Below are 10,121 nucleotides of genomic sequence, written 5' to 3' on the forward strand. Positions count from 1 at the left end.
CTGTTTGAAGCTGTCTGTGTCCACCAGCCTAAATGACAGCATTTCATAGGCCAGTAGTTTAGAAATGCTGGCATTCAGGGCCAGGGATCGAGGGTGGCTAGGTGGGAATTTACGCTTTCTATCAAATGTTTGTGAGATGGAGAGCTGAACGCTGGCGTGTGACATGGTTGAGACGCTTGGTGACGGAGGTGGTGGTGGTGGTGTTGGTGGTACATCCCCTGTTTGCTGGGCGGCAGGTGCCAACGTTCCTCCAGAGGCGGAGGAAGAGGCCGAGGCGGCAGCAGCAGAATAGGCCGAGGCGGCAGCAGCAGAAGAGGTAGCAGGGGGAGCCTGAGTGACTTCCTTGGTTTTAAGGTGTTTACTCCACTGCAGTTCATGCTTTGCATGCAGGTGCCTGGTCATGCAGGTTGTGCTCAGGTTCAGAACGTTAATGCCTCGCTTCAGGCTCTGATGGCACAGCGTGCAAACCACTCGGGTCTTGTCGTCAGCACATTGTTTGTAGAAGTGCCATGCCAGGGAACTCCTTGAAGCTGCCTTTGGGGTGCTCGGTCCCAGATGGCGGCGGTCAGTAGCAGGCGGAGTCTCTTGGCGGCGGGTGTTCTGCTTTTGCCCACTGCTCCCTCTTTTGCTACGCTGTTGGCTCGGTCTCACCACTGCCTCTTCCTCCGAACTGTGAAAGTCAGTGGCACGACCTTCATTCCATGTGGGGTCTAGGACCTCATCGTCCCCTGCATCGTCTTCCACCCAGTCTTGATCCCTGACCTCCTGTTCAGTCTGCACACTGCAGAAAGACGCAGCAGTTGGCACCTGTGTTTCGTCATCATCAGAGACATGCTGAGGTGGTATTCCCATGTCCTCATCATCAGGAAACATAAGTGGTTGTGCGTCAGTGCATTCTATGTCTTTCACCGCTGGGGAAGGGCTAGGTGGATGCCCTTGGGAAACCCTGCCAGCGGAGTCTTCAAACAGCATAAGAGACTGCTGCATAACTTGAGGCTGAGACAGTTTCCCTGGTATGCATGGGGGTGATGTGACAGACTGATGGGGTTGGTTTTCAGGCGCCATCTGTGCGCTTTCTGCAGAAGACTGGGTGGGAGATAATGTGAACGTGCTGGATCCACTGTCGGCCACCCAATTGACTAATGCCTGTACCTGCTCAGGCCTTACCATCCTTAGAACGGCATTGGGCCCCACCATATATCGCTGTAAATTCTGGCGGCTACTGGGACCTGAGGTAGTTGGTACACTAGGACGTGTGGATGTGGCAGAACGGCCACGTCCTCTCCCAGCACCAGAGGGTCCACTAACACCACCACGACCATGTCCACGTCCGCGTCCCTTACTAGATGTTTTTCTCATTGTTATGGTTCACCACAACAACAAATATATTATTTGGCCCAATGTATTGTAATCAAATTCAGCGGGATATAAATTTGAGGCCTAGTATTTAGGCGCTGGGTGACCGGTATGGATTTAGTGACAGAATTAGACTTGGAAATGCACAGAAGCGTGTGTGTGAAGTTATTCTGAATGACCCTATGTGCACCTTGAATATTATATACCCTTTTTGGGATAGATTTCAAATAGCTCTGATATAGCAGGAACCACTAAATTATGAAATTGCTAAATTGGGAATTGTACTTCAACCCAGAACAAAAAATGTGCTTTGACGGACACTAAATAACTTTCCCAGCTACAACAGGACAGCGGTAACGAGAGATTTAGCGGGATATAAATTTGAGGCCTAGTATTTAGGCGCTGGGTGACCGGTATGGATTTAGTGACAGAATTAGACTTGGAAATGCACAGTAGCGTGTGTGTGAAGTTATTCTGAATGACCCTATGTGCACCTTGAATATTATATACCCTTTTAGGGATAGATTTCAAATAGCTCTGATATAGCAGGAACCACTAAATTATGAAATTGCTAAATTGGGAATTGTACTTCAACCCAGAACAAAAAATGTGCTTTGACGGACACTAAATAACTTTCCCAGCTACAACAGGACAGCGGTAACGAGAGATTTAGCGGGATATAAATTTGAGGCCTAGTATTTAGGCGCTGGGTGACCGGTATGGATTTAGTGACAGAATTAGACTTGGAAATGCACAGTAGCGTGTGTGTGTGAAGTTATTCTGAATGACCCTATGTGCACCTTGAATATTATATACCCTTTTTGGGATAGATTTCAAATAGCTCTGATATAGCAGGAACCACTAAATTATGAAATTGCTAAATTGGGAATTGTACTTCAACCCAGAACAAAAAATGTGCTTTGACGGACACTAAATAACTTTCCCAGCTACAACAGGACAGCGGTAACGAGAGATTTAGCGGGATATAAATTTGAGGCCTAGTATTTAGGCGCTGGGTGACCGGTATGGATTTAGTGACAGAATTAGACTTGGAAATGCACAGTAGCGTGTGTGTGAAGTTATTCTGAATGACCCTATGTGCACCTTGAATATTATATACCCTTTTAGGGATAGATTTCAAATAGCTCTGATATAGCAGGAACCACTAAATTATGAAATTGCTAAATTGGGAATTGTACTTCAACCCAGAACAAAAAATGTGCTTTGACGGACACTAAATAACTTTCCCAGCTACAACAGGACAGCGGTAACGAGAGATTTAGCGGGATATAAATTTGAGGCCTAGTATTTAGGCGCTGGGTGACCGGTATGGATTTAGTGACAGAATTAGACTGGGATATGGCCAAAAAATAACCACACTATTGCTGGTTAAATGCACTTGGTGACGGGCGCAGCTTGCCCCTGATGTAGTATATGGCCAAAAAATGAACAGACTATTGCTGGTTAAATGCACTTGGTGTCACAGCTTGACCAACCACACTACTGAGGGTTAAATGCACTTGGTGACGGGCGCAGCTTGCCCCTGATGTAGTATATGGCCAAAAAATGAACAGACTATTGCTGGTTAAATGCACTTGGTGTGACAGCTTCACCCTGATGTAGGCTTTAGCCAAAAAACAACCACACCATTGAGGGTTAAATGCACTTGGTGACAGGCGCAGCTTGCCCCTGATTTAGTATATGGCCAAAAAATGAACAGACTATTGCTGGTTAAATGCACTTGGTGTGACAGCTTCACCCTGATGTAGGCTTTAGCCAAAAAACAACCACACCATTGAGGGTTAAATGCACTTGGTGACAGGCGCAGCTTGCCCCTGATTTAGTATATGGCCAAAAAATGAACAGACTATTGCTGGTTAAATGCACTTGGTGTGACAGCTTCACCCTGATGTAGGCTTTAGCCAAAAAACAACCACACCATTGAGGGTTAAATGCACTTGGTGACAGGCGCAGCTTGCCCCTGATTTAGTATATGGCCAAAAAATGAACAGACTATTGCTGGTTAAATGCACTTGGTGTGACAGCTTCACCCTGATGTAGGCTTTAGCCAAAAAACAACCACACCATTGAGGGTTAAATGCACTTGGTCGCAGCTTGGATGCACTTGGTCGCAGCACCGCACAAGACACAAAATGGCCGCCGATCACCCCAGAAAAAAGTGACTGACAAACGGTCTGGGCAGCCTAAAAACAGTGAGTGAGCATTTGAGTATCAGCAGCTCAATGATGCACAGCTGCAGATCGATCGATTAATCAAGTGAAGTCCTTTGGAGGAGTTAATCTGCCTAATCTCGCCCTACTGTCGCATCCGCAACCTCTCCCTACGCTAATCAGAGCAGAGTGACGGGCGGCGCTATGTGACTCCAGCTTAAATAGAGGCTGGGTCACATGGTGCTCTGGCCAATCACAGCCATGCCAATAGTAGGCATGGCTGTGACGGCCTCTTGGGGCAAGTAGTATGACGCTTGTTGATTGGCTGCTTTGCAGCCTTTCAAAAAGCGCCAAGAAAGCGTCACAAAAGCGCCAAGAAAGCGACGAACACCGAACCCGAACCCGGACTTTTACGAAAATGTCCGGGTTCGGGTCCGTGTCACGGACACCCCAAAATTCGGTACGAACCCGAACTATACAGTTCGAGTTCGCTCATCCCTACTTATCAGGCGTATTGTACCACCTTGTGAGAATTTTGTAGCTATTTTCCCGGATCCTGACACAGCGAGAGACACTGTGGGGGGAGTCAAGGAGTTTAGGCAGGGACTCGAAGGGAAATGTGATACTTAGATCTAATTCCCATTGCTTGACAAAGGAGGGCTTGGCTAACATAGGAGGTAACCGTAGTCTACTGTATAACCGTGAGGTAAGTTTTCTGGGCAGTGTTTGTGAGGTGACCAGGGCTTCTAGCCAGACTAAGGGACGTAAGAGGTCTCCTACTTTAATGTGTTGTTTTATTTAAGCCCTAAGATAAGCAACTGAGAGAAAGTCTCGGGGATGAGGGTTAAGGAGGGCATTTGTGTCACTAGTGTCCATCCATTCTCCAGTCGGGAGAGCAAGGGAAATTAGAGGAGTTGAAGAGGACAGCAGACTTGTTGAAGTAGCGTCTCTTAGTGTGAAAGGAGCCGTATTCAGTACATCTGCTACAGTCAGAGTGGGCGAAGGGAATGGTATGGAGCAGTGTGTGGAGGATAGCCACCTCCATGCTTCCAGTGTGGCCCCAATAATTGGGTATGAAGACATATGGCCAAGGAGAGCTGTCTCCTGTCCCAGAAGAAGCGCCCTAGCTGTTCAATATTTCTAGTTCTATCTGAGCCACAGGGGAGGATGGAGATGGGCCTAGCCAAACCAATGCGCGGGAGAGAAAAGTAGCTTTCCCATATAATTCAGGACTCGGTAAGCCTATCCCGCCGGCATGCCTAGGCTTAATAAGTAGGGCAGAAGAGATGCTCGCCTTCTTCCCGTTCCAAATGAAGGATCTGAACTTTTTCACATTTCATGTGAGTCTGGGAAGTATTAAGGAGGAAAGGAGGTTTTTCCGACCGAACCAAGATAGCGTTGGATTGGTTCTAGCCAAATTGTCAATGGAATCGATAATATACTTTTTTAAGGGGATATAGTTAAGAGAAAAAAGCTCTGTTATGTCTGGGCTAATTTTTACCCCTAAGTATGTAAGATGCAGGCTTCTGAACTGAGCGTTGATAACAACTTGGGTTGTCCTTGTCCTCTTTGGTCTGGATGACATGGCGTCCCAGATTTCCAAAAAGAACTTCGAATCGTGACTCGTCTGACCACAGAACAGTCTTCCATTTTGCCACACTCCATTTTAAATGATCCCTGGCCCAGTGAAAACGCCTGAGCTTGTGGATCTTGCTTAGAAATGGCTTCCTCTTTGCACTGTAGAGTTCCAGCTGGCAACGGTGGATGGCACGGTGGATTGTGTTCACTGACAATGGTTTCTGGAAGTATTCCTGAGCCCATTCTGTGATTTCCTTTACAGTAGCATTCCTGTTTGTGGTGCAGTGTCGTTTAAGGGCCCGGAGATCACGGGCATCCAGTATGGTTTTACGGCCTTGACCCTTACGCACAGAGATTGTTCCAGAGTCTCTGAATCTTCGGATGATTTTATGCACAGTTGATGATGATAGATGCAAAGTCTTTGCAATTTTTCGCTGGGTAACACCTTTCTGATATTGCTCCACTATCTTTCTGCGCAACATTGTGGGAATTGGTGATCCTCTACCCATCTTGGCTTCTGAGAGACACTGCCACTCTGAGAAGCTCTTTTTATACCCAATCATGTTGCCATTTGACCTAATTAGTGTTAATTGGTCTTCCAGCTCTTCGTTATGCTCAAATTTACTTTTTCCAGCCTCTTATTGCTACTTGTCCCAACTTTTTGGGGATTTGTTGACACCGTGAAAATTTGAATCAACATATTTTTCCTTTAAAATGATACATTTACTCGGATTAAACGTTTGATCTGTCATCTACGTTCTATTACAAATAAAATATTGACATTTGCCATCTCCACATCATTGCATTCAGTTTTTATTCACAATTTGTTTAGTGTCCGAACTTTTTTGGTATCCGGTTTGTATTTTTATTTTTATCGATGTTTCTGTATATTGATATTGATATTTTTTTCTGTAGACTTGATAAAGGGGTCATGCACCCGAAACGCGTTGTCTCTGATTAAATTGAATTCTTTCTGATCATTGGTTGTGGACTTGCGCCATTCACTTTGTCCGTTCTTCTTGGACTTCCTTGGTCCAGCAAACCTACAGCTCTCTACCCAGCCAAGTGGAAAGCTGAGGGGCAGAAGTTTATTGTCAGCAAGAGGATTTATACCAGAGGAGGTTTCCCTACCCAAGGATAAAGCCAGCTATAGGGCATACAGGCCTTGGAGAAAGCCAGACAGGATCTGCAGAAAGTACAGCCTGATCTGTGAGTTTAATTCCCCCTGAGTTATCTTGCTAGGATTCTACCTGCCACCTAGGTAAAGCCTGCCTGTTACCAAATATTTTTCTTATGGAACTGTCTGGAGTTTGTACATAGTTGAACTGTTCAGTAAAGAAGAATTCTAGTTCACTACAATCGTGTGTACCTCCATTATTCCTCCTAACAATCGGTGTGCCACCATTACCGACACTGGCGTCATAAACTGTAAGGGATCTTGCCACAGGCACGCTAAACCTAAAACACCCAGGGCACCTCGCCTACCACCCAGCCTGGTCCCTATACTCAGAGAGTGCCCCAGAGGATCTACGTGCCAGCCTCTTCATCACTGCTGTACGCCTGCCCAGGGTATACTACAAACTGTAAGTACTAAGAGCAACCCTCAGTCTGTCTACTGACCCCCATGACCTCACATTCGCTCACCCTGAAGGACTGGCGTACTGCACTATGTAACACCACAGATAACACAATGATAACTCTCTGAGTACAGATAATGCAGTAGATGTCACCTGCAGTCCTATGTAACACCACAGATAACACAGTGATAACTCGATGAGTACAGATAATGTAGTTGATGTCACCTGCAGTCCTATGTAACACCACAGATAACACAGTGATAACTCTGAGTACAGATAATGTAGCAGATGTCACTTGCAGTCCTATGTAACACCACAGATAACACAGTGATAACTCTCTGAGTACAGATAATGAAGTTGATGTAACCTGCAGTCCTATGTAACACCTCAGATAACACAGTGATAACTCTCTGAGTACAGATAATGTTGTAGATGTCACCTGCAGTCCTATGTAACACCACAGATAACATGGTGGTGTCTCTCTAAGTACAGATAATGTAGTAGATGGGTGTGAGGCCCCAGAATTCAGAACACGCACAGTGTGATCTGAAGTCTGGGGCCAGGATGAAGCAGGGTGGGCCAAATTCTCAATCCACCCCCCAACCCTACCGTGTAACAGATATGTGTTTGGACATTACATACATCACTACAAAATATACAGTATAATACGGCGGCACATACCTGTTACATCCAGCGACGTCCCCTGTGATGTAGACTTTCCTCAGCGTCCTCATTCGGAGATAAGACCGCCATGACACCTTCTTTCAGCCGCTTCTCATCTCTGCAGAGTTTTATTATTATTAGTTATTATTATATATTATGGCCCCCTCTATATAATATATAATGGCCCCTCTGTAATATTAGGATATATACTGGGGGTTTATTATATATAATAATTATACAGAAGGGCCATTATATATTATAATTATACAGGGTGGGGCATTATATATTATACAAAGGGGCCACTATATATTATAATTATACAGAGGGGCCATTATTAATTATTGGCCCCTCTATATAATATATAATGGTCCCCCTGTATAATTTATAATATATAATGGATCCTCTATATAATTATTATATATAATGACCCACTGTATAATATGTAATGGCCCCCATTCTTTCCCCCATAGTGCCCCCAGCATGGCCCCTAGTACTTACATAAAAACAAAATAAATACCTCTCTTCCTCACTCCGTCACCCCTTGGGGCCTGTCTTCAAGTGTCCCGGCGCAGGCGGTCACGGTGATGTAATCGCGATCTCCTGCGCTATTCTCCTGCTTCATAGTCTTCAGGCCTGGCCTTAAGCTTATGAGGCAGAACGGAGGGGATGGGAGCCATACGGCCTGGTGCCCCCACAATTTGGCGCCTGGGGCAACGCCCCCCCCCCCACGGTACGCCACTGTTTCCTAGCACTGTCCCTAGCGCCTGCTGATGTCTCTCCCTGCACTAAGCACTAAGATGGCTGAGGCTATTTATAATGGCTGGCTGCTGATTGGCTGCATGCATGGCATTATGGGTGGTCCCGCTCTACCAGAGTTCCCTGCTCCATGTCCTCACACGTGCAGCAGCCATTTTAGGAAAAAATGTGATTCCTTACCACAAAGCGCGAGGAACTTCGGTGCAAATCAAATTTTTCCTGAAATTCCGATTGAATTCCACTTCGTCAACTACGATTCGCTCATAGAAACATAGAAACATAGAATGTGTCGGCAGATAAGAACCATTTGGCCCATCTAGTCTGCCCAATATATCTGAATCCTATGGATAGCCCCTGGCCCTATCTTATATGAAGGATGGCCTTATGCCTATCCCATGCATGCTTAAACTCCTCCACTGTATTTGCAGCTACCACTTCTGCAGGAAGGATATTCCATGCATCCACTACTCTCTCAGTAAAGTAATACTTCCTGATATTACTTTTAAGCCTTTGCCCCTCTCATTTAAAACTATGTCCTCTTGTAGCAGTTTTTCTTCTTTTAAATATTCTCTCCTCTTTTACCTTGTTGATTCCCTTTATGTATTTAGCAGTTTCTATCATATCCCCTCTGTCTCGTCTTTCTTCCAAGCTATACATGTTAAAATCCTTTAATCTTTCCTGGTAAGTTTTATCCTGCAATCCATGTACCAGTTTAGTAGCTCTTCTCTGAACTCTCTCCAAAGTATTAATATCCTTCTGGAGATATGGCCTCCAGTACTGCGCACAATACTCCAGATGAGGTCTCACTAGTGCTCTGTAGAGCAGCATGAGCACCTCCCTCTTTCCACTGGTAATTCTCTCCCTATACACCCAAGCATTCTGCTAGCATCTCCTGCTGCTCTATGACATGGTCTGCCTACCTTTAAGTCTTCTCAAATAATGAGCCCTAAATCCCTTTCCTCAGATACTGAGGTTAGGACTGTATCACTGATTTTATATTCTGCTCTTGGGTTTTAACACCCCAGGTGCATTATCTTGAACTTATCAACATTATATTTTAGTTGCCAGATGTTTGACCAGTCCTCTAGTTTTCCTAAATCCTTTTCCATTTGGTGTATCCCTCCAGGAACATCAACCCTGTTACAAAACCCTGTCATCTCTAATTGCCATTAATGTTTATTTGGGGGAATCTGATTGCTGTGACCCCAGCGATTGCTTGGACTTCTTGTGTGTGCATCTCCCAATGTGTCCAGAAGAGGCGCTACGGCTGAGGGCATTTGTCCCAGCCATCAGCACGGGTCTCAGAAGGCATCAATGAGCCTTCTCTATCCATCTGATGCCGATGGTGCGGCCAGGGGTCAAGTCCTGGGAAAAAAAGGTGTGGGAACTCACCCAAATGCCTCCGCGTGACGTCACGGCGCGCGGCGTACGCAAAGGGCAGGGGAGGTTGGGAGGAGGAGCAAGCAAGTACCGTATTTTTCGCCCTATAAGATGCATCGGCCCAGTGCCTCAGATCAGACCCCCATGTCAGCCATCAGCCCTCCATGTCATATTTCTCCCCGTCCATGGCACAGACAGGCTACAGACATTGTCTCCGGCCCATCATGTAACCCCATCCTCACCCATGTCACATTTCCCCCCCTCCATTTGATTGCTCTAACACCTACAGAAAAAATAATAATTTAAAAAACCTGATGTTTCTCCAGATGATCTTATGCTAAAAGTAGTGGTAATAGAGTCTCAAAGGTCTATAGAAGCAGGTACACTATTTTTACAGACCTTTGAGACTCTATTAACACTACTATCAACATCAGGTCATTTAGAGAAACAGCATCTTTTTTTAATTATGTTTTTCCTTTAGGTGTTATAACATAACTTTCATTTGATTGCTGTAACACCTAAAGGAAAAATCATTTTTAAAGCCTGCTGTTTCTCTAGATGACCTTATGCTGACAGTAGTGTTAATAGAGCCTCAAAGGTCTGTAAAAATAGGGTAACTGCTTCTATAGACCTTTCAGCT

This window comes from Bufo gargarizans, chromosome 2 (assembly GCF_014858855.1).
Source record: "Bufo gargarizans isolate SCDJY-AF-19 chromosome 2, ASM1485885v1, whole genome shotgun sequence".
NCBI lineage: Eukaryota > Metazoa > Chordata > Amphibia > Anura > Bufonidae > Bufo > Bufo gargarizans.